Genomic DNA, 27501 nt, shown 5'->3' on the forward strand with positions numbered 1-27501 from the left:
TTTGTGTGTATTACAGCAAATCATTTCTCAGGATATTTCCTCAAATGAATTTTGTAGCTAATGATTCAAAATCATTGGGGTTAAGATGTTATTATCTGTGAAAAGACCCGATTGTGAGTTTTGTAACAATAAAATATTGTTAATATTTTTAAAAAATTTTCACTTTGACTTATAAACAAATATTTGTATATTTGCTGGCCAACTAATATTTAGAAGACTTCATCATTTTTTCTTTATTTTTTGTTCATCTTAAAATGCACAGATTTATATCATTACTTTTTGGAGATGTCTTTGAGTTTACCATATAAGTCCCAAATTTGGAACAGTAAAGTCTATACTTAATCAAGTGATAATAATTATATTTTAAGCTTAACATGTTTTTATAATTCAGAAAAACAAAAGGTTTCTGATGAAATTTTGAAAATGCACTCATTTTCTCCCTCTTTTTTCATTCATCTATCTTCTAATTCTTCTATTCTTATCCAAAATGCATGTATTATATTTGCAAAGCTATCACTTTAGAAGTCTTCACCTTCATCTTGTATTGGAATTTAAAAGAATTATGACATATAAATAATATGTTAAATATCTTTGTTATAGGTTTTTAAATATTGGAATCTGCTTCTTGTGTAAGATCCAAGTGTAAAGGAAAAGTTAATCATTCTCTTAATGAACAATTTTTCTCTTCCTCCTTATTAAATATTAACTTTAATTATTTTGAAAGCTTCATTATTCTCCTGAGACAAGCTGTCTAAATTTTAAACCAGATTTAAACCAGATTCACTGTTCTTACTTTGTTTTACTTGTTCTTACTCTGTTCTTTCTTTTTGTTTTATTTTCCATAGGTCTTAGTTAATCCTCTTGAATTTCATGTCCTTCAACTACCAATTGAAGATAATGAAAACCCTCATCTCTCACAAGTATTTTCTCTTTATGAAATGTTTTAAAAACTAATGGTGATATCTTCAGTAAAATGTTGTCATATTTTTACTAAAAGAATGTTAATAGCATCATTGCTCATTATAGACCCAATATGGAGAGTATGTAAGTATCTATGAACAGTAAAGTGAATAAATACATGAGAGTATATTGATGGCATAGTATGTTTCAGTTACAATTAATAAACTATAACTAAACTTGAAAATATAGAGAAATTTCAATTTGTGTAAGTGGTAGGATTATATTTATGTGATTTTCAAAAATATATTAAGGGTTACCCTTTACTCTTAGTAACTTTATTATAAATTATAAAGTTTGAAATGAGTATAAACCTGAATAGAGGCAAAATAATTATTAGGAGGGAAATTCTGTGATGAAGTTGGCATTTTATTTATTTTATTTATTTTTTATTCATTCATTTATTCATTTATTTTTGCATTACAATTCTTAATACACCATTATGCCATAATTTATCATATCTCTGAATATATATATATATATAGAGAGAGAGGTATGTTGACACCAAATTCACATTTTCATACATGTATTTTGTCTAGTGGTGAGGGTCTCCTTTCACCTTCCATACAATTCCCCTTCTGCCTCCCTTTCCCTCCCACCCCTATTCCCTATCTAGAAGTAATCTTCCTCCCTTGCTCTCCCTCCCAACCCCAATTTGAGTCACCCCCCTTATACCAGAGAAGACATTCAGCATTTGTTTTTTGGGGATTGGCTAAATTCTCTTAGCATAATCTTCTCTAATGCCATCCATTTCCTTGCAAATGCCATGATCTTATTCTTTTTTTATTGCTGAGTAATATTTCATTGTGTATAAATTCCAAATTTTCTAAATCCATTCATACACTAAAGGACATTAGGTTGGCTCCACAGTTTAGCTATTGTGAATTGTGCTGCTATAAACATTGATGTGGCTGTGTCCCTGTAATATGCTGTTTTTAGGTCCTTTGGGTATAGTCCGAGAAGAGGAATAGCTGGGTCAAATGGTGGTTCCATTCCCAGTTTTCCAAGGAATCTCCATACTGCTTTCCAAATTGGCTGCACCAATTTGCAGTCCCACCAGCAATGTATGAGAGCACGTTTTCCGCTGAATACTCAACAGCACTTGTTGTTTGTCTTCATAATGTCTGCCACTCTTATTGAAGTGAGGTGGTATCTTAGAGTAATTTTAATTTGCATTTATCTGATTGCTAGAGATTATGAATTTTTTAATATATTAGTTGATTGATTGTATATCCTCTTCTGAGAAGTGTCTGTTCAGGTACTTGGCCCATTTATTGATTGGATTATTTGTTTTTTTGGTGCTTATCTTGTTGAGTTCTTTATATACCCTAGAGATTAGAGCTCTATCTGATATGTGAGGGGTAAAAATTTGTTCCCAGGATGTAGGCTCCCTATTCACCTTACATATTATTTCTTTTGCTGAGAAAAAAAAAAAAAAAAAAAAAAAAAACTTTATAGTTTGAATCCATCCTATTTGTTGATTCTTGGCATTAATTTTTGTGCTTTAGGCGTCTTATTAAGGAAGTTGGGGCCTAGCCCCACATGATGGAAATTAGGGTTTGTTTTTTTTTTTTTTTCTTCTATTAGACGCAGAGTCTCTGGTTTGATCCCTAGATCCTTGATCCATTTTGAGTTAAGTTTTGTGCATGGTGAGAGATAGGTATTCAATTTTATTTTGTTGCATATGGATTTCCAGTTTTCCCTGCACCGTTTGTTGAAGATGCTCTCCTTTCTCCAGTGCATGTTTTTGGCACCTTTGTCTAATATAAGGAAGTCATAATTTTGTGGGTTAGTCTCTGTGTCCTCTATTCTGTACCATTGGTCTACTAGCCTGTTTTGGTGCCAGTACCATGCTGTTTTTGTTACTATTGCTCTGTAGTGTGGTGAGCTGTTCCTATAGACAGTGGCCGCCATTAGAAGATGGCGCCGGCTTCCACTGTGGCCTGTGATAAACAACTCCTTTTTTGGAGAGTTGGCATGTAATCCCTTATCACCCTATGAGAAAGCTCCACGTGGCAGCTTTGCATTGGGGCTTGAGATGCTTTATTAAGGCTGGGAGGGGCATCCGAGAGGGAGAAGAAGAAATATCAAGGACCTGAATAAACTGCTGAAAGAAGATTCCTGAGTTGCGTCTTCCTTGCGGGCAAGGGGTCGCGACAAGTGGTGCCGAGACCCGGGAACCAGAACTTTCAGCAGTCAGGGGTGGTGCACCGGTTAGTCCCAGGTAAGTGGGATCCGCGACCAAAGCGGGGTTAGTCCCAGGTAAGTGGGATCCGTGACCAAAGCGGGGCAGCTCCTCTGTAAAGAAAGAGAGAGCATTACATTTTATTGCAGCTGCACTGTGTACTTTCGCTTCTACTTTCGCTTTTGTTTTTTGTGCTTCTTTTGTTGTTGTGTCATGGGTGCCGCATCTTCAAGTCCGCTTCTCCTGGCCCTAGATGGCCTGTTACGTTCCAAGGGCCTGGAAGTGAAACATAGTACTTTACAGAGATTTTTACAGAAAATAGATATCGCTGCACCGTGGTTTGCATTTTCGGGCAGCCTTACTGTACCTAGTTGGGATAAATTAGGCAAAGATCTTGACTTTGCTTCTGAGCAGGGCATATTAGAGGGTGGGGTGATACCCCTTTGGAAAATGGTCCGTAGTTGCCTTACAGATGGTAAATGCCAAGAGGCTGTGTGTGAGGGTCAGGCCGTTCTTGAACAACTACATGAGGAAAAATCTGAAGGATCACATAGTGAAATGGCAGAGAGTATCAAAAGTAACAGTAGTGAGAAGGCAAAAGAGCCTGAAGATAAAAATAGGAGAAGGCTCTATCCAGACTTGACCGAATTAAAAACGCCTGAGAACACAAGGGACTCAGAGAGTTCTGAGGACCTTGATATATTGTTACAACAACTACGTAAGATAAAAATGAAAAAGAAGAAAAAGGAGACACAAGGCGCGCATGCCTACTGTAAGAAGGGGGAGGGATCTAATATTGGTCAACAGAATTCTGAGGAGGAGGAGGTTGAAAATTTAGAAGAAGATATGATGCCTGTTGCCCCACCCCCGTATGTGGGGGGGAGCCAAGGTTCCGGGAGATCTTTTCATGCGCAAGTTTGGAGGACAGTTAATACAGATATGGGACTTGCGTACCCGGTGTTTCAGGACAATAATAGGGGAAGATATCATGAGCCTTTAGACTTTAAGATAGTTAAAACCTTGGCAGAATCCGTCCGCACTTATGGCATAGATGCCACTTTCACTCTCACTCAGGTGGAGGGACTTACTAGATTTTGTATGACTCCCTCAGATTGGGCTAGTCTAGTCCGCGCTTGTGTTTCCCCAGGGAAATATTAGGAGTCCAAAGTTGGCTGTTTAATGTTTCTGGCAGTACCCAAAACTCGGAGCGAGGTAGGAGACTTAAAATTACTTCACACAATTCACAATTGTTTAATGCTACTTTGCCCTCCGCAGCAGTCTGTCTCCAATCTCCGTTTCTGTTTCTTTTGGCTAATGATACATCACAGGGGATGCTTAATTGTTCTAATGTTACTTGCTACTTGTCTGAGTGTTGGAATGGCTCCTGGACTATGGCAGTGATTATGAAAATTCCAAACTTTGTCCCGATCCCAGTTACTGCAGATCCAGAATCCTTTCCTATTGTTGAATTGATTAGAGCCCGTAGAGATTTTGGAATTATGGCAGCTATAGTGACAGCTGTGGCGGTATCTGCTGCTGCAGCAGTTACAGCTGGAGTAGCCATGGCCAGCCAAGTACAAACTGCTGCCACTATTAATCAGGTTATTCAACAAACATCCACCGTACTTGAATCCCAAAGTAAAATTAATCAACACATTTTATCTGGGATTTTGGCTGCTAATCAAAGGATAGATCTGCTTCAAGCTCAAGTTGAGGAGTTGTCTGATCTAGTACATTTGGGTTGTGTCGATCAACGTGTGCATTTATGTATAACCTCTGTCAGATTTAATGATTCCAGGAATGCCTCCCGCATCATTGGCGAATATTTGGCAGGAAATTGGTCCATGGCAGCGGAAGACATGATCCAGTCTCAACTAACCCAGATAGCTGTCTTGAACAGTACCCGTGTCGATCCCGTGACTTTGGGTCAATTCACCGATTGGATATCTTCTGCTTTTTCCTTCTTCAAAGAGTGGGTGGGGGTAGGCATTTTTGGTGCAATGTGTTGCTTCGGTGTTGTACTTTGTTTGTGGCTTCTCTGTCGCCTTAAAGCTCGCCATGCGCAAGAGAAAGCTATGATCATACAAGCTCTTGCGGCCTTAGAAAATGGCATTTCTCCACAAATCTGGCTTGCACATCTTAAACAGTGATTTCTGGGCATGGCCATTGCACCCCAAGTTAGTTTTACATTGCACTGGGATTGGCATGTCCTCTTCTTTATGCTCTCCCGGTACTGAATAGCCCTTGCACTCTGCAGGTCTTGTTACCATTGCACGCAGATGGGTTTCAGGACTGGTCTTTCTTCTCGGCTGCAGACTTTTTACCTTCCTCTGGGGCTTAGGGATTGTGTTGCCAACTTAAATTTTGTCATCATTACCAGGCTACCTGTGTTATCCTACTTCTCACCGTCGTCACGATGCAGGATGCGGGGCAAGGCACTGCACTTGAGTGATCCCTCAACGGACCTCAAGGAAAGCATGTCCTATTGCATGCGGGTTTGACGTCCACACCCCGCCCTACGAAAAAAGGCGTCGGCTGATATGGGATCAGGTCTGGGGAAGGCACCTCCTTAGGACTGAACCATACATTGCAGCCACTTCTGCACAGTGGGATAGGACCTCTACTTTCGCCTGCATTGTTTTATAAAACAGAAGGGGGAACTGTGGTGAGCTGTTCCTATAGACAGTGGCCGCCATTAGAAGATGGCGCCGGCTTCCACTGTGGCCTGTGATAAACAACTCCTTTTTTGGAGAGTTGGCACGTAATCCCTTATCACCCTATGAGAAAGCTCCACGTGGCAGCTTTGCATTGGGGCTTGAGATGCTTTATTAAGGCTGGGAGGGGCATCCGAGAGGGAGAAGAAGAAATATCAAGGACCTGAATAAACTGCTGAAAGAAGATTCCTGAGTTGCGTCTTCCTTGCTGGCAAGGGGTCGCGACACTGTAGCATAGTTTAAGTTCTGGTAGAGAGATATCACCTGTTTCATTGTTCCTGCTTAGAATTGTTTTAGCTATTCTGGGTCTTGCCGCAGTCGGGCTGGGCACAAATGCCGCAGTCTGGCTGGGCACACAATCACGAGCCACCACACAGCTTGTAGATTCAAACAGCAACTCTTTATTCCCGAACTCACACCGGCACTCTACAAACACGTTCTGGGGAAATCCACGTTCTCTGCCCAAATCCACCTCCACTGGGCTTCTATCTCCCAAAAATATACTGTCAGAATCCCGTGAGAACTCAAGGGGAACTCAGGCAGCAGGATACGCCCTATTCCCAGCAGGAATAATCTTAAACCTTAAACCTGGAACCTAAACTGGGAACGCCCTAAACCCGATTATCCTAAACCGGGAACACCCTAATCCGCCCTGGTCCTTGAGCAAGGTCACCTACATTCAATGTCATTGCAACATGGGGTACGCTGGCAAGGAAATTGTCATACCTACTTGGCTAATGGCTCCCAGCAGGGTCTCTTATTTTTTCAAATGGATTTTATGTTTGCTTTTTCTATTTCTATGAGGAATGCCATTTGGATTTTGATCAGAATTGCGTTGAACCTGCATAGTGCTTTTGGTAGTATGGTCATTTTAATAATATTAATTCTGCCTATTCATGAGCAAGGTAGATCTTTCCATCTTCTAAGGTCTTTTTCTATTTCTCTCTTTAGGGTTCTATAGTTTTAAAGATCTTTCACCTCTTTCGTTAGGTTGATTTCCAAGTATTTTATTTTTTTTGAGGATATTGTGAATGAGTTTTCCTCATTTCCTTTTCAGAGGATTTGTTACTGATATACAGAAATGCCTTTGATTTATGGGTGTTGATTTTATGTCCTGCCACTTTGCTGAATTTGTTTAATAGTTCTAGAAGTTTCTTTGTAGAGTTTTTTGGGTCTTCTAGGTATAGAATCATATCATCAGCAAATAGTGCTAGTTTAAGTTCTTTTTTTCCTAGAAATATTCTTTTAATTTTTTTTCATCTAATTGTTCTGACCAGTATTTCAAGAACTATGTTGAATAGAAATGATGAGAGAGGGCATCCCTGTCTTGTTCCAGATTTTAGTGGGAATGCCTTCAGTTTTTCTCCATTTAGAATGTTGCTGGTCTGAGGCTTAGCTTAGATAGCTTTTACAATGTTGAGGTAAGTCCCTGTGTAAGGGTAAAAGAAATTGAAGTTAAAGCGTAAAAGTTAGAGCGTAAAAGATCGGGTGTTGTAAAAGTTTCTAAGCTGCAAGGTCTGAGTTAGCTGTTAAGACAATGCTTAGAACCACCCAGTAAACATTTCCCCTGATTGGTTGTTTAATAACTGAAGGGGTCTGTGTGGTTGCACGCAGGCATTGCAGGGCCTGGACCAATCAGTTTAAATGTAACCCCCTCCTTAGGAATGACCTATCACTCCAGCCTGACCTGTTCCCGCCAATGAATGAACCAATCATGTTTAGGAGTTGTTGTTCAATTTTCCCGCGCCTCATGATGATTTGTTCTGATGTATACAAAGCCCTCCGCCCTCCCCAAAAAGTGTACTTAAGCAATCCTCAGCCCCTGCTCGGGGCTCTGGGCTGCTTTCCCTTCTTTAGTGGGCACGGAGCCCCAGCATGCTGGTTCAATAAACCCCCCCTTCTGCCAATTGCATGAGTGGTCACTTGGTGGTCTCTTTCTCCGACGTTTCACGGGACCCTTACACCTGTTATCCCTAGTTTTTCTAGTGTTTTGAACATAAAGGGGTGCTAGTATTTTGTTAAATGATTTTTCTGCATCTATCAAGATGATCATATGATTCTTAACTTTAAGTCTATTGATGTGATGAATTACATTTATTGATTTCCATATGTTGAACCAACCTTGCATCAGGGGATGAATCCCACTTGATCATGGTGCAGGATCTTTTTGATATGTTTTTTTTATCCGATTTGCCAGAATTTTATTGATGATTTTTGCATCTATATCCATTAGAGATATTCATCTGAAGTTTTTTTTTTTTTTTTAGGTGTCTTTGTCTGGTTTTGGAATCAGGGTGATATTGGCCTCATAGAATGAATTTGGAAATACTCCCTCTTTTTCTATTTCCTGAAATAGATTGTAGAGTATTGGAATTAGTACTTCTTTAAAGGTCTTGTAAAACTCAGCTGTATATCTGTCCAGTCCTGGGCCTTTCTTGGATTGTAATCTTTTGATGGCTTCTTCTATTTTCTCACTTGATATTGGTCTGTTTAAATTGTGTGTATCTTCCTGACTCAATCTTGGTAGATCATATGAATTAAGGAATTTATCAATGCCTTCACTATCTTCTATTTTATTAGAGTATAAGGTTTCAAAATAATTTCAAATTATCTTCTGTATTTCTGTAGTGTCTCTTGGATATTGCATTTTTCATCCCATATGCTAGTAATTTGGGTTCCCTCTCTTCTTCTCTTCGTTAGCATGGCAAAGGGCCTGTCAATCTTATTTATTTTTTCAAAGAACCAACTTTTAGTTTTTTCAATTTTTTTTTGTTTCAATTTCATTGATTTTAGGTCTGATTTTAATTATTTCTTGCCTTCTGCTGCATTTGCTGCTGATTTGTTCTTTTTTTTCTAGGGCTTTGAGATGTAGTGTGAGGTCATTTAATTTTGGGCTTTTTCTTCTTTTAAGGAATGAACTCCATGCAATGAATTTTCCTCTTAATACTGCTTTCATAGTGTCCCAGAGATTTTGATATGTTGTGTCTGAGTTTTTATTTACCTCTAAGAATTTTTTAATTTCCTCTTTGATGTCTTCTGTAACCCATTGTTCATTCAGTAGCATATTGTTCATTCTCCATGTGATGTAGGAATCTTTCTTTCTTAATTTATTGTTGATTTCCAATTTCATTCCATTATGATCAGATAAAATGCATGATAGTATCTCTACTCCTTTGTATTTGCTAAGCTTTGCCCTGTGACTTAATATATGGTCAATTTTTGAGAAGGATTCATGTGCTGCTGAGAAAAAAGTGTATTCTCTTGATGTTGGTTGATATATTCTATATATGTCTAGGTTATTAATTGTGTTATTGAGTTCTATAGTTTCTTTATTCAACTTTTGTTTGGAAGATCTGTCCAGTGGTGAGAGAGGTGTGTTAAATCACCCATGATTATTGTCTTGTGGTCTATTTGACTCTTGAACTTGAGAATAGTTTGTTTGATGAACATAGTTACACCATTGTTTGGAACTTATATATTAATGATTGTAATGTCTTTTTGGTGTATGGTTCCCTTGAGCAGTATGTAGTGTCCTTCTTTATCCCTTTTGATTAACTTTGTCTTGAAGTCTATTTTATTTGATATAAGTATGGACACCCTTGCTTGCTTCCGAGGTCCACGAGAGTGGTATGATTTTTCCCAACCTTTTTCACGTTCAGTCTGTGTACATCTTTTCCTATCAGATAAGTCTCCTGTAGGCAGCATATTTTTGGATCTTTTTCTTTAATCCAGTCTACTAGCTTATGTCTTTTGATTGGTGAGTTTAAGCCATTAACATTTAGAGTTACTATTGAGATATGGTTTGTATTTCCAGCCATATTTGTTTATTTTTGTTATTTAACTTCATTTGTTTTTCCAGTTTATTAGTTCTTCCTTTACTGTACTACTTCTCACTGTTGGTTTTCACTGTTATTTTTCATTTCTTCTTCATGTAATGTTTTGCCAAGGATGTTTTGAAGTGCCAGTTTTCTAGCTGCATTTTATTGGCATTTTATTTTTTAACTGGATTTTTTTTTAGATGAGTTAACTCAATTTGTGAAAATCCATTGAACTCTATAATTATAACCATATAATGTTCTTCATATTATCTATAGTTCAATAAAAACTCAAAGCTGGGAGCAGTGGTGCATGTCTGTAATACCAGAGGCTTGGGAGTATAAGGCCTAAAGATTGCAAGTTCAAAGACAGCTTCAGCAATTTAGTGTGGTCCTAAGCAACTTAGTGAGATCCTGTCTCAAAATAAAAATGAAAATGGACTGGGAATGTGGCTCAATTGTTAAGTGCCCCTAGGTTTAATCCCTTCTACCAACATTAAACAATCACACAAGATATGCTATGATATGGCTATATTGTCAATTACTTGTTGTCTATACCTTCAGTGCCTTTGCCCTTTAAATTATTTTACAAATGAATCAGATGAAAGTTTGGATTACCTGTCAACTTCCTCACATTAGAATATAAGCCTGCCTAGTCTCTGGAATTCAGCTGTCTACTTTTATTTTCCACAGATCTGGTAAAAAAGGAAGTTCTGCCTGGAGGAATTTTGTGTTGTCACTTTCATTTGAGATCAGGTTTTTAGGTTTATCATGTGCTCAAATTGTCATATTCCCTGTAGTATCTTTGCATATTCTAGTGAATAGATTTTAAATTTATTGTCACTAAATGAAGGAAATATGTAATTATGTAAAATATATAATGTTATTGTTTATTTCCAATCACTTTATTTACATGGAACAAAATTAATTGGGCCATACTCTATTTAACTCAGGAATAATCTTCTCAAAATTTGACTTTGTATAACATTTAGTTATGTTGAGAGAGGAAGTGTTACAAACATATTTACATGATTTGGTTGTAAAGCTAATTGTGGAATAATTTAGAATGGCATCAATTTTGACATAAAAATCTTCATTTCACATTTAAACCTGAGAAATTATAATTGGCATAAAATTCTAAAATTTTTGTGTATGATGATAGATTTCTATTTGTTATGTATTTCTCTATTCCTTTGGTGGCTCTCTGTGTAAAAAAATATTAAATGTAGGGCAGTTTAAATCGATGTCCTCAGAAATAATTTTATATATAGTTAACGTATTCCCATTGTCATCCCTCCATTTTTCTTTGCTTGATTTGATAATAATCTCATTCCTTATTCATTTTCTCACTATTCTTTAATTGTGATGCTATTTATTTCTATGTTTTATAATATCTCCGTCTAGACTCCTTAAATTAATTTTGAATTTTAGACCAAGATAGTTAACAATACCTAACAGATTACTTAAGTGACCACAAATAACACAGAACATGAACAAACCTGAAAAACTTTACTGCTACCCACTTTTACTCCTTCTGTGTTGCAGAATCTCTATAGATATCAGTAACTTCTGATGATGTACATTTGACTATCAATTTGCCCTTATTTAAAATATTCAATAAATTAACATCCTATATTAATTTTTTTTTCATAAAATTTCTCCTTATTTCAAATTTACTTATCTTTTCTGGATTCCAGTTACCATTTTATGATACCATTTCACTCTCCCAAGTCATTATTAAAATTATAGCCTGACTTTTTTTCCAGATATGAATTGTGATTTTTTTCTAATACCTTATCAATACATTTCAAGGATGGTCATTACAAGGATATTTTTCCACTTTAACTTGTTTCCAATTTTTAATTTCTCTCCAATAACTTAGAACAAAATGGAACTCCTTAGTATGACACTTAGTACCTTGATCCTTTTGCCTACTGACTAGCAATAAGCCTGAACTATTGACCTTTATCTCTCATCTAAGAATTCCTGAACTATAGTAATCTTGCACGTACACAAGTGTGTTCTGATCTTTATGACTTCCTAAATAGTATGAATTTATGAAGATGGGTATTTACCCTATCTTTACTCATTTCTAAAATATCATGTGAAATAACACTTGGTCCATCATCACCTTCTAAGTCCAGTGTGAGAAATCTCTGGAATTATTTCTAAGAACATCAGTGTTTTTCCATTGCTCCATTCTCTCATCAAAATTAATAAGAGAAATTAAATATCCCTATGTATCCTCAAACTACTTCCCCACAAATACTGGAACTTTGTGTGTCACTTATAGTGAATTATCAGTCTGACACAGTTATGTTTTCAAAATTTACTAGATTGAATAAAGGAATAAAAACTTTGATGGGGATAAAAACTTATATTTGGGGATAATTGTGAATTTCTACCTTGAATGACAATGAAAGTCATTTTTAATTTTTTTTATTGAGGCCAAATTTCTGAAACATTAAATTTATGCTGACATTGTTTATGGTGTTGGCTCATGTTCAATCATAGTAGTTTAAAGGCTGATACAATAATCGGCAGCATTTTGAGAAGTCATAATACTTCTAAGGTGAAAAGAATGCATAATACTTCCACACTCGATGAGAGTCAAGCCATTTATTCTATATATAAAATGAACAACATCAGTCATAATCATTGTGTATGTGAAGTTTTTTTTTCAAAATTCTAGTGAATGTACACTTCTGACACCCAAAATGTATTCACATTTTGTTATAGATGCTCTACTTTGGCTAGATAATATTTAGCCTTAGAGGGGCTGGGGTATGGCTCAGTGACTGTGTGCTCGCCTAGCATGCACAAGACACAAGGGTCAATCCTCAGCACCACATAAATGTAAAATAAAGTTATTGTATCCACCTAAAACTTAAGAATAAATATTTTTTTTAAAAAAATTTAGCCCTAGAACCTTAGAAATTCAAGCCTTTCTAGGTTAAAAAATAAATAGTTTTTATCAAGAGACACCAGTCCCAGTCTCAGATACCTACATGGAATCAGCTCAGTTCCCATTATTTTCTTCATATCTTAGTTAATTTACCACTTGATGGGAGACTGTTTAAATTTAAATGATTATTTTAACTAAAAGTCATGGAAAAAAATAGAATAACTTTATAGTCATAATATTATACTCTCCCTATAAAATTATGTGCCTAATTATCTGTATTATTCACCAGAATGTAAATTCCTCAAGATCTGCAATTTTGTCATAATCACTATTATATTCCCCAAAGGGAACAAACTCAAGTAGTACTCAACATATTATTTTGGTTAAAAAAATATAGTGACAAACTACTATTGAAAAGGTTCAAGAACTCACATTGGAAAACAATATAGTACAGAGAAGATTCTTGATAAATAATACAGTTTCTGTCTTTAACATATTTAAAAAATTATGTTAGCCACAATACCATCAATATTTCTCAAGAAATACAAATGGGCAGCAAATAGATGAAAAATGTTCAGTATAATTATTCTTCAGGGAAATGAAAATCAAAATCACATTGAGATACCACCTTGTAGCAGTTATAATAGCTATTATCAAAAATAAATAAATAACTATTGGCAAAGATATGAAGAAAATATACACTCGTGTCAGAAGTATAATTACTATATCCATTGTGGGGAACGATATGCAGGTTCCCCAAAAATCTGAAATATATTTGCCATTTGATCCTTCTATTCCACTTGTGGTTACATACACAAATAAAACAAAATCAATGTATCAAAGAGGTATCTTGTAAACCGTGGGGCCTTCAACAGATTAATGGAAAAAAAAATGCAATACACACATACACACACACATACACACACACACAATGAAATATTTCTTAGCCATAAAGAGGAATAAAATTTTGTCATTTTCAGAAAAATGGATATAACTGAAGGTAATTGTGGAAATAAGCCAGAGACACAAATACAAATACCACATGCTCTTTACCTTCTGTGGAATCTAAAAATTGTCAACCAGAAAGTAGAACAGGGATTATTATAAATTGGGTAGGGTGCAAGAGTCAGAAAATGCTGGGTTGAAAAAGGGTGATTGAATTAAGTCAGTGTACATCATAAGCATCTTCAGAAGTATCACACAGAATCCTACTGTTGCATATAATTAATGCATATTAATAAAAATTATAATGGATTTTTGTTCTTGTTATTTTCCTTTATCAAAGAGATTGAACCCACTGGCAATCCAACACTGATCTATATTCCCAGCTCTTTGGTTATTTTTAAGTTTATTTTAAGACAAGTTCTCCCTAAGTTGCTGAGGATGGCCTTGAACTTCTGATCCTCCCAACTCAAACTTTCAAATTGTTGGGATTATGAAAATGTTGCTGTGCCCAGTCAAAATAATGAAACTTAGAATTTGTATTCACATTGCTATAGATTTATGATTCTTATATCATTGTGGTGGTTTTTATAATTACCATTATTAGTAATTTTCTTGACAAATATTTCAAATATCATTTTTAGTTATGTATATGAATAAATGTTTGTTATTCTTTGCAAGAAACAGAGTGTTCTTTCTTTTCAATTAACACTTTTTAGATGCAGTTCTTTAAAGCAGTACATTATTAATCTTCATTTGTTGATTGATGCAGAAAGAGTTGATTTGAAAAGCTCTCTTTGTTTATACCTACTTATTATTCCTTTTATTATATATAGATGCATTTTTTCTTGCTTCTTTAATATTTTTATAAAATATTGATGCTTACTACTCTGTTTATGTATGTGAAAGAAAATGAGCATGTGCATATTTTTGTGTGTGTTATAATTTGAATGATAGTTTGAATGAAAGTGAATTTAGATACCTACATTTAATTCTTATTGAAGTCTATATGTGAAAATTATATTCTACAAATCTTTAATACATGTGTGGAATTCAGGCATAAGTCTTAAACTGTTTTCTTGCTCATTCCCAAGTGATTTCTTTTTTTTTCCCACCTTTCAAAGAAATAAATCTTTATAAATTATTTCTCTTCCCCCTTGTTAGTAAAGGCTGCTTTTATCTTTCTATATTAGTAACAGTCAAACCTTAAAATTACACTTTGTAAAATAATTTTGGAATTAAGTAATTTAGGAAGAGTCCTTATTTCATAATAAATTTCCTCTTTTCTAAAATTTGATATTTTTCTTTTTAAGCCTGTGTAGATTGTTTTCTTCTCTAAACACCATCTCTTCCTTCATTTCATGTCCTTGACAAAGTAATAATAATCACAGTGGTGCTCCTTCTGAATACTAAATTAATTCACTGTTTCGGGTGTAAAATCTTCTCTGTCAGAAACAAATATCTATCTCAGTAACTTCTCATTGTTTACACAAATCTTCCACATTCAAGTGCACTTGATTTTTCCTCTTAATTATTTTCTGCATGAGCGATTATTTTCATCTTAATTATCATACTTATTATAATTTTATAATACTAAGGATATGTTTGGAAAATGTTGTTTTGCCAAAAACATAATTTGGTAAGAATAACAAAGTGATTTTGAATTATGTTTCCGTGAGACATTTCACCTGTAGAGAATGGCAAGATCCTGAACATGGAAAAATAAGGGTTTTCTTGAGTTTAGTGATTGAACTGAATTCTGAAAACCATATATTGCTGGATTAGTTTCCACATTTTCAGAAGTTTGAAAGTTTCAAAGTTCTGAATATATATATATTTTGGGAAAAAGAGAGAGGGAAATAGAAGAAATCATTTACTCACCACAAGTCTTAATGCTATAATTTTCCCAGCCTTGAAGTTTCCTTGTCCTGAGCAACCACTCGGGGACTCGAGGTACAGCTCAGTGTTAAGAGTGCTGGCTTAACATGAAGGAGTCCCTGGGTTGAACTCAAGCCTCACACACATGTGCGCGTATACACACACACACACTCACACACAAATCCTTCAGAGTATGACCTGCTGATTGAAACAAGTGGCTTTTCTAATAACAGAGTCTTCCCACATAAAGTATGTGAGGTTTAATGAACCTGTGTTCTGCAGGTAACTCATTGCTTTGGCAGATTTTTTTAACCATTATGTGGCACAGAATACTGGAAATAAGATCCTTAATAGGGTCTACATAAGATTATTGTGAAGACTACAGGAATTAAATTTTGTAGAAATCCATTGAAAAAGTATTGTATTATGGTACTTATTCTTTTTTTTCTTTCCACATGGGGAGATATTCCTGACCTACTTTTTATACTTATAAAATTGTATTAATAAAGTGAAATCATTTATATTCTCCATAAAGTAATTATTAAAAGTTTAGATTTAACAGGAAGATCCACTTAATTTAAAATTGATTTTCCTTCTCAGCTTAAACCAAATAATATTATCTATATTATATACATTCAACATGTCCTGTTGGGCTTAGAACATATTAATAATATACAATTATAATATAAATATAATATATAATTATAATATAAATATAATATAATATATTAATAATATATAATATTTTATTATAATGAATAAATTTTTGTATAGTTATGTTTTTGTTGTTTTCATTATTTTGTGGGTGTATATTCATCTTAAATTTAAATCAAGTTTCTATATTTATTAGTGTATTTATTTAAAAATAAACTTTGTATGATGACATAAAATTTTATACATAAAGTGTCTGTTTATTCATATCTGAAGTTATATCTACTTATGACTACTTTTATTATCAGCATTCTTTCAGCAGAAATACTACTGATAAAATATCTGTCATCTTGAAATACCTATTTAATTGCCTACATTCATCAATGGAGATTTCTTTTAGATATCTTAATTATTTTTTTCTTTTAAAAAATGGGACTTCATTATTTGCCATATGTCAGGCATTTTTCAGGATCTTGAAATAAAAGTGAAAACATGGCTAATTCTCCAGGACATTATAGTTTAATGGTGGTACACAGGTTACAATGTTGTAACAGAATATACTATATAAAATTTTAAAGGCAGGCTGGGAATGTGGCTCAAGCGGTAGCGTGCGGCCCGGGTTCGATCCTCAGCAGCACATACAAAAACAAAGATGCTGTGTATGCCGAAAACTAAAAAATAAATATTAAAATTCTCTCTCTCTCTCTCTAAAAAATAAATAAATAAATAAATAAAATTTTAAAGACACCAGCACCTTTAAAGTTTACATATAAGTATGTATGCATATATATCACATACTTTATCTGTTTTATATTTTCATATTTATATATGGAATTTCAAATTTACATATAAAATTTATATATGGAATTGAAAGGGATTGATCATAAAATCTAGATCAGAATTGCCATCATGAAGAGATGGAATTGAATAATGGTAAGACTTTAACTGTAATCCTGGATAATGACAAAACATTATCCAAATAGATTAAAAAACTGGACATTTCTAACTGGTATATTGGTCCACTCCTATAATTCCAGCAACTCAGGAAGCTGAGGCAGGAGGACTGCAAGTTTGAGGCCAGCCTGGGCAATTTCACAAGATTCTGTCTCAAAATAAGAAATAAAAAGGGCTGGTGAATTAGCTTAGTGGTAAAGTGCCTTGGGATCAATTGCTAGTACAAAAATAAATAAAGGAAGGAAGGAAGGAAGGAAGGAAGGAAGGAAGGAAGGAAGGAAGGAAGGAAGCTCATATGAGATAAATAAAGCAAGGAGAAAAATGATAGTCTGATTTTAAATGATGTTTTCTCTTTAATTAAATAGGTAAATGAACTAAATAATTTAGAATACAAAATGCACAGATGGAGCTTGACCAGAACTGCACTTCAAGGCAGATCACATACAAGTCACACAATCTCTTGTTGATTCTAACTCATCTTTTCATTTTATCAAGTTGAATGCTGTGCCACTTACCAAGCAATTCTTTCTGAGATTCAAAACTAAATTTCTGTATTCTGGTTTGGTGTGCTAAAACTGGAATTCTGCAAACTAAAGGCATATCAAATGTGTACTTCCTATGGAAGTACAAAGGATTCCTATGCAGTTTCTCATTCTGTCAGGCAGTTCAGCAATGCCTCCCCTTGACAACTGCAAGTCACTTCTAAATTCATGTTCACTTTTTCCAGCATTTGCATAACTAATGTCACTGAGTCTCACCTCAAAGACCACTATCAGTCAGTTGCTACTCAACCCCAGAGATATGATTGCCAGTTCTATAGGGTAGGGGAAAAGGTTCTTATTATCTGCTGAGGTTCATTAACACCAGCAAGGCATCTCCAGCTTCAGTGGCCCTTACCAGTAGATTGTGGTTCAATAATTGGAACTTCCTTTATTCCTCTAGTACTAGAATTAGTGATCATTTTACAGTTGATATTCTCGTGATCTTAGAGTATGTTTTTTTTTTTCTCAATTATGTAGATAGTAACCAAATATCCAGTTAACAATTCCTTATATTAAATATTTTCACTCTCCCTCTCCCTCTGGTTCTGTTTCTTTCTCTTCCTCTATTTTTCCTTCTCCTCCCCCTTCTTCTGATTTACATTCTCCGTGTTGGGAGTCGCCATAGCTCCAAAGACTAACTTTCCCATCCCCCAAGAAGATCCCTCCAATGGTGAGCCCTGCTGGCTCACATGTTCCTTACCCACCAATTAGAACACACCCCAAGCCAGCTGCCAAAAACCATTACATTGTTAAACTGTTTCAACTGTCAGACCACCCCTGGTGCTATAAATATGCAGAGCTGCCTCAATAAACGGGTTATTTTCTTCCAATGGCAAGCCTTTATCATTTTTTCATTGGTGTCAAAACCCGAGAAAGGGGAATTCCTTGCTGCTTGAGGGTACCTTCTCTCAAGGCTTGCCATCCTCGTCCACTCTTTCCACCGCTGCTTACAACACCAGATCTTCAGTAGGTGAGTTCCCCTATGAGGTATCCAACTTCAGATGGGCTATGCAGGGGCTTTGACTGTGATCTTCTGGCAAACCTCTGACGCCCAATCCGGAGGAGAGAACGCACCCCACCACAACCTTCATGGTCATGGTGGACTCTCTGGAACCCGGCTCATGAGTGGGAGGTCTTGAGGGGTGGAAGAACAGGCACTCCTCTCTCTCTCTCTCTCTCTCTCTCTCTCTCTCTCCCTCCCCCTCTCTCTCTCTCACCACCCTTGTCCCTCTCCCGGCCTAAATAAACCGAAAAGCCTGGTGCAAGGTGGTCCATGACTTCTGGCCATTCTGAACCTGCTGGCTGGACTCTCAGGTGACGACTCCACTGTCTTCCCAGCCCGACTCTCCTGAGTCATATTGGTTGAGATCCCCTTGCGGGGACACCTTTGAGGAGGCTCATCCAATTCTGTTCCAGTCCAGACCCTTCCCACCTTCCCACTTCCTTCTTAGGGATCATTATGAGGGCCTCTTTTTCCCTCCCTGCAGACTCCCCCTTAAAATGCCTCCTGGCTAATCTGGATCGGCTGTTCCTTACTCCTGATATAAATCTCAAGACTCTCATAAAATTCTGCACACAAGATTGGCCTTACTATAAGTTGGACAATGAAAGTCAATGGCCACCAGGAGGATCCCTAGATCCTGCAATTCTCAGAGATCTGTTTAACTTCTGTGAGCGCTGGAAAAAGTAGAAAGAGATTCTCTATGTTGAGGCTTTTTCTCTTCTTCGTTCTTACCCCGACCTATGCTTTTACCTTAATGACCCTAAGGAACCTCCTTTTGATCTGGCAGATGAACCCCCTCCCTACCTAATTCCCTTGTCGGCTCCCCCTGCTCCCCCTGACACCTTTAGTCCCACCCAAACTAGGGCCACTCCCTAGTCCCACAAACCATGGCCCCTTTAAGAGAGGTTGCTGGACCTGAGGGCACTATTCGGGTACATGTCCCATTCTCTATGAATGACCTCATGCAACTAGAGCTAAAGATGGGCTCATTCACCACAGATCCCACCACTTACATTAGAGAGTTTCAATGGGTTCTCCAGGATTATAGCCACACTCACCATGATATATGTATGTTATTGGCTAATACTCTCCTTCTTGAGGATCCTACCAGAGTCTGGGAACTTGGCAGAGCCCATGCCCATGAAACTCACCAAGTTAATCCCAATCACCCTCCGGGGCCACTTGCTGCCCCAGATCAAACTCCTGACTGGGATTATAATACACAAACTGGCATACAGAATAGGGACCGATTCTCTGCATGTATTATTGCTGGGCTCAAAAAAGCAGCATGTAAGGCTGTCAATTTCCAAAAATTACAAGAGATTATTCAAAAGTGAGAGGAGACCCCATCAGAATTTCTGGATTGGTTTACGAAAGCTCTTCAGCAGTATACTAACCTAGATCCCAAAATCCCAGATGGCCATCATGTCCTTATGACATATTTCCTCTTGCAGAGCTACCCCGACATCCAGGCCAAACTAAAAAAGCTCGAATAAGGCCCTGCCACCACCCCCCAGACTGCGATCTTGGCTGTAGCCTTTAAGGTTTTTTACAACCGAGGAAATCGAGCACTGCAAGCACAGGGCCGAACACAATAAATTTCAAATGCTCGCCCAGGTGCTGCAGGGTGATTCCTCAGGTTGCCGCCCATCACTGAAAACACCCCTGGGTGCTGCTTCAAGTGTGGCAAGGAGGGACATTGGGCCAAGGCATTCCCTGCACCACACACTCCGTGTAACCCATGCCCTAAATGTCAACAACAAGGTCAGTGGGGCTCTGACTGTCCTAGATTCCATAAGAAGCCTTGATCCTTCTTTCACTCCCCCTCCTTCCTTTTCTTCTTCTCATCCTCCTTCTTCTTTGACTGCTATGGTCTCTATTTCTGATTAGCTACTGCATAACTGATGCTCTCAGGACTGTTGACTATAAAGATGCAATGTTGTCTTTTTTCAATTAAAAATTTAATTAAAAATTAATTTTTAGGGGTAGATGGACAGAATGCCTTTATTTAATTTATTTATTTTTATGTGCTGTTAAAGATCTGCTTCACACATGCTAAGCAAGTGCTCTGCCACTGAATTTCAGCCCCAGCCCTAGACCCAAAGTTTTCTTTTTATAAGTATTGACAGTATCATTTTACAATCTATGACCATTCAAATTAAATTTGTTGGAAGCATGAGTGGAAGCTTGGTGCCCACTTATAAGACATCATGTGAGAGATTTAAGGGTGAGTCATAGAATTTGGGCTTCATAATTAAAGAAGCTATTATCAAATATAAGAATAGAGGATAAAGGTAATGTTTCATAACTGTGGTTGTGTCAGTGTTTGAAAAATGTTATCTTCATTTCTAAATCATAATACACTATTTGTTTTACAATATTTTTACATAAATATCTATCTCCCTGTGGGAATGTATACTCTAGAATGACAGAAACCAGTTATTCTGCTGTTTTTCTAAAAATTAAAAACAACTATAAGTTTCACAATCAATTATATATTTGCTGAATTAAAAAAAAGACTAATAAATGTATTTAGACATAGGTACACTTATATTCATGTACATACATATATATGTGTGTGTATGTGTGTGTGTTTCAATACACTGCTTTGTTTATAATATAAATTGATTAAACTATATGTGAAATGTATATGGTTTTATTATTCATCTCAACTGGATTGGTTTATGGCACAAGAGACATGTAACCACAAATTATGAAGATTCTACTTAAAAAGAACATGTGTTCATAATATTCTATTTGAGATCTAATTAGATTTTTAGTTAATTCTAGAACACACATATTCTGAGGTTTTGTTGGTCTCCACAAGCTCTCCATCTGAGCCGAAACATTAAAATTTCTTTTTAACTTAACTGTGTTAACATCATTCCTAATTTATTCTCTTGAGCCAAAAGAGTCTCCTACTACTTGTCTGTTTTAGAGTTTAATTGCTTCACAGGCTCCTGAATTGAATTCTAGAGCACTTTACTTTGCTCTCCTGTTAAATCAGTGAGTTCTCAGAATGATTTAAACAAAAATGCAAATCATGACATGAAGAGAAATATATATTAATAAATCAAAAAGCAGAGGTTTCTAAAACTGTCCATTCTTTGCCACAGTCTGGCTGGGCACAAATGCCGCAGTCTGGCTGGGCACACAATCACGAGCCACCACACAGCTTGTAGATTCAAACAGCAACTCTTTATTCCCGAACTCACACCAGCCGTCTACAATCACGTTCTGGGGAAATCCACGTTCTCTGCCCAAATCCACGTTCTCTGCCCAAATCTACCTCCACTGGGCTTCTATCTCCAAAATATACTGTCTGAATCCCGTGAGAACTCAAGGGGAACTCAGGCAGCAGGATACGCCCTATTCCCAGCAGGAATAATCTTAAACCTTAAACCTGGAACCTAAACTGGGAACGCCCTAAACCGGAATCACCCTAATCTGCCTTGGTCCTTGAGCAAGGTCACCTACATTCAATGTCGCTGCAACATGTCAGCAACATGGGGTACGCTGGCAAGGAAATTGTCATACCTACTTGGCTAATGGCTCCCAGCAATTCTTTGACTCAGTTGGAAGCTAATAATGAAGTAATTAATATAATTAATAAAAAGAAATATTAGTTCCATTTCAAGGAGGTCAGGATTGAAAGTGCCCATATTTAAGGCACACCTTATTCAACATTTCCATATCTGTGTTTTTCTACCAGGAAGAGTGACCATTTCCCTTTTGTATGAATGATTTGTTTCAATTGTAGGAACAGCTAAATTTTTGTGCAGAACAATTCATATTTCTATTAAAATTTAATTAAACTAATCAATAAAAATGCATTGCACTATGTATTTCTTTATATAATTATATACATCGAGTAGTGTAAGATCTGGAGTTTCAAGTATTAATGCCACCAAATTAAAGAACTAATAAGATATATTTCAAAAAATACAAATTTTGCACATAATAAGAAGTTTCTAAATTTTAATCACAAGACTATGAAATAATACATTTATAATAGAAAAATGCTTAATTGAAAACTATAGAGTCATATTTAATATTCTGAGTTGTGCATGTTCTCTGAATCACTCTCTAAAATTAATAGAATAGTAGAATTCTAAATTGATGCTTGATATTCAGAACTAATTAGAAGTTAATTTACTTTTACTTACCTGGAGCTATAGTTGTCAATCTAGGTTTAAAGAGTAACTGCTAGGCCTGAATGGACTTTTTACTCTTTGGATGACAAGGTCTGCCATCTGCTGTACAAGAATCAACTAATCTGAAATTCATAGATGTTAGGTCAATCTTACTGAATGACTCTCAAAAATTTACCATTTTTAAAAAATTACCATTTGATAACTCATTTTACAAATGATAAAGAAATTTTAATCAGTAAAACTTTATGTAAAAAGTGAATATTGATTAAACTTGTAAATATCAAACATAACTTTGCAATCAATGCCTGATTACCAATTCTTTCCATTACTATATCACATCATTTTAATTTTGAATATAGATTTTTATAATATTTCAGAAACCATGGAGCAATGATGATGTGCACATAATATCTTAAAAATTGTAGTGACTTGAAATCTTATTAATGCTTTGCTTTATTAGTAAGCACTGCAATGAGGAATATGTTTAGTATTTTCTCAGTTCTGTTCCATAGTTGCTAATGACCTGTGAGTACTGAGCACTTGGAATGTGGCTAGTGCGATTGAAAAACTAAGCTTCTAATTTCACTGGATTTTATGCAACTTAAACATAAATATTCTCATACATATGATTCATAGTAATAGAGGGTGTATAGTGCTTCACAGCTCCAGAGCATTGCTAGATGACTTTAATATTCTTTCCTGTTCTTCAAAAGTTCTTATAGACTTGTTATATCTGATAAAATGTACAGATTTCTTTTCATTGATTGTTTCATTGAAACTTCCAAAATTTGAAGTTATCATCAAAGAATAAGTATGCTCACTTTAGGTTTTAGAAAATGACAAAAGGGAGGAGAGAAAGAGAAAGAGAGAGAGAGAGAGAGAGAGAGAGAGAGAGAGAGAGAGAGAGAGAATATGAGTGTTGGGGGAAGGAAGGAGAAAAGAAAGTAGGTAAAAAAAGAAAGAAATGTAATTTATGTGAAGCAACAAATACATCACCAATGAAGTTTGTTAAGATTTTTAAAGTATTTTTCCACATCGTTCTGTATATCACACAATAGATAAAAACTTAAGTAATTTTGTATAAAACAAAAATTAAATGATTGCATACATATTGAAAGTGATCATAGAAATATAATGATGAGAGGATTTATCTTTAGCATATAGAATTGTTGAATTTCTATACTTTTCAAAAAGATACTCAAAGCAATTCATTCAATTCATTTCTGAGTTGTACTCAGCGGAAATGAAATCTCCAAATTTTACATCTGATTAAATCCGTTAACCAATTGAGATGACTACTTTAATTTCAAAGAGAGCAATTAAATGAGGTCTCCTAATTTATAGTAGAATTGTCTTTACAGATGACATGCACGTGTATATTCCAGAGCACTATGGTGAACAGACTGTACCCATATTCCCCTGTCTCCCTGCCCTGAGTACTTTGGGCTTAGGGTGATAACCTTTGATTTCATGCATATTTTTGGAAATACTTTTCAAATTCTTACTTTGTAAAATTCAAGATCTGATCACAGACTCTGAACTGAACTATAATTAAGTGGAATAGAGTTCTTTTTTCCTTTAAATTGAGGGAATTTCATATGTTTAAATATGTATGCTTATATAAACACACAGTATATACATACATTACATATATGCACACAAAGATATGTTAATATATATAAATCTGATATATTATAAAAATAATATGTCACAGTGACACTTATGTGAAAATGGAATGATAAAACATTGTTTTAAAAGTTTTGTTTTATAAATTAATTATAATATTCTTTGAAAAGAATGACATGTGGGAGTCAAATTTTATGTTTAAGACTCCAAATAATTTTCTATAATATGAACATTTAAAAATATGTTTCCGTGTCTATGGTTGATTGTCACTGAAGCTAAATGTAACTAAAAAATTAATAAAATCAATAATTTGTTTGCATAAATTATTTATCAAATATTACATTAAAAATGTGAAGCAAGAGTAAATTTATTAATAAATTCACCTTAAAGAAATAAACATATATAACATATAAAGAAACATATATATAAACATATATTCTACTTCCCAATATGATTTGTATGATAAATTACCTATTAACTTAATTTAGGTATACTATTTGTTTTTAGTGAGTTTATTTCATTATTATTCAAATAAGAAACAGAACTTTTATTAAATCTACAAATAAATTGCAATAGAGTCTCTTTGTATGTGGTTTTGAAAACATTTTCATCACATTAAATTATTAATCTTTAGTATCATTATCAAAGAAATCTTCTCAAATAAGGTCAACTCATTTAATTAAGGTTTCAATATCCTTAAATACAATATTTGAAAGGATTCATATATAAATAATGGCTATATTTTTAGAGTTCTAAATATTTTAGCTAGTTGATTCATCAGCAACCGGTATTGGTATTTTCTTCACCTCTTGCACAGAACCCCTTTCCCATCATGCCACAAACCTACCTTGGAATGTGAGTTGGCTTTATCCTGATCCAGAAGTTGAAACTAGTCAATATGACAAGCTGAAAAGAATAGCCAGGGTCAAGAGACATTTCCCAATCCTCTCCCTCACCATTCACACAGTGTTGAATACAACCATTCTTTTCCAAGGAATTTCTATGTAAGTTAAGGTGAGCTATTTCTGGTCTGAATGGTTAACATATTAATGAGCCTTTCCACACATACTCTTCTGACATTTTTGTGTATTTCCACAACAATTTCAGAAGCCATAGGTTTAAAAGGCTGAGAGACTCAAGCAATTTATGTTATCTTGACCACAGTAGCACACTTGGTTTTCCTATCTATACTATCTTGCAAATACAGTGTCATTTACACTCACAAGGTACCTTCTATCTTCTTGTGTTTTGTTTTAACCATATTTTATAAAAAGCAGTTGTGTGACTGAGGTTTTTCCTAAAGACTGTAGGATAATTCATGCAAATTATTTAGCCAAACAGGAAAAGATTGTTTTTAAAAGTCTGTTATCAGTTGCTTTAACTAAGAAAAGGTCCTAAATATTGAATATAGATAGTTTAACTACATTTGTTTTTGTTTTTCAATATATAATGGTTGAGAATTTGTTTTAAATTGGTAGATTGAATAAACACATGATTTAAATTGAATAGAATAGAATAAAGGTTTTAAAAAACTGTGTATAACAGTACATGTATGGGTGGACATGTTCATTTTCTGGTCCTGCTATTGGAACTTCTATTATTGATATTTTGCAGGATATATATATATATATATATATATATATATTTTATATATATATATATATATTTCATATATATATATATGAAAAATCCTCTGAAAAAACCGTTAAATGTATCTTTTCTTGAAAATAAATTCTTTAAAATGTATCTTTTCTTGAAAATAAATTCTTTAATATCAATAAAAATAGATGCTCCCATTCTTTTATTTGTGCCAAGCATTTTAGATTCTTTGACCTTTAATTTTAGCAAAAAGTATGCTAGCCAGTGTAAGAAGCAGAAATCTGTAGCATCTTTATTGCAATTTGTCTTACTGAAAAATTACCTTCCTATTTACTGATATTAATTTGTCAAAGGAAGAACTTGGGAAAAGAACTCTTCCAACAATGTAATATTTTATACTTAGATTAATCTTAAAATGTCATGCTAAGTCCTTCCCTTGTTCTAAAATAAATATACAAACTTGCAAGAAAAGATATGATTGAAGGATGAGTAGTAGAAACTTACAAAGCCAATTTTATTCAGAGATGCAAAACCATCAGGTACCTCTCCTCTCTTTTCTATTGTAAATAACTTTTTACTCCTGTATACCCATTCTTGATTTTGGGGGGAGTGGTGCCATGTCAGTATAACAGTAACATTTCTAAGTGATCATAAAATATTGAGTGTGTTATCATAATAAGGTTATGTATTTGTGGTTAATTCTTCTCTTCACTCTAGTAATATTTTATTTAAATTTTGTTACTTATGTTGTGCAATTTGGGCACAATATTCCTTGTGCTTACCATATCTTTCCTCTATTGAGAACATCCCTGTCACTATGTGTTTATTAACTAAAAAATTATAAACTTTGATTTTATGTTTCCATCTACTTGAATGTCTGCACTTTGAGGAGATTATAAGTGTGTGTGGGTATACATTTGATTATATATATGGGTAGACTATAAACAACCACTATATATATATATATATATATATATATATATATATATATATATACACACACAAGAGATTTTTTACTTTCTTTAATTTTTTTTATTATAAAATAAATGCATCATAATAATAACATATTCACAGAATTATGCACACAGAAAATACTAGCACCCTAAGGGTTCCCTTTTTTCTATGAGAAAATCCAAAAGAAAATATAAAAAAAAAATTAAAGGATTTAGAAAAGGAAATGTGCAAAATTTATGTATCTAGATCAATATATAATATAATTTTACATCCTTAGAAAATAATTTAACATTATATGAAATCAATAAAAAATCTGAGACAATGTAAAAAGAAAAAAAAATGCTCCAAACTGTATTAGTACATAGATATAAGGTAAATTTCCATTTAGTTACTTTTAAAGAGTCTCTGGAGTTCTCTATATCTTGTCAACATGTGAGCAAAATATATTTTAAGATTGTATTAAAATTATTTTAATTCAATTTCCTGCCAGTTTGTTGCCATTTTCTTCTTTCTGTTGGGTTGGATCTTGCTTTTAGTTTGTCTTCTTTTTTCATTTTCCTTTTCACAGATTTTCTGTTTTAAAACTTGTAGAAGTGTGAAGAAGAAAATCTTATTAAGAGAT

Source organism: Marmota flaviventris, chromosome 5 (genome assembly GCF_047511675.1).
Source record: "Marmota flaviventris isolate mMarFla1 chromosome 5, mMarFla1.hap1, whole genome shotgun sequence".
Classification (NCBI taxonomy): domain Eukaryota; kingdom Metazoa; phylum Chordata; class Mammalia; order Rodentia; family Sciuridae; genus Marmota; species Marmota flaviventris.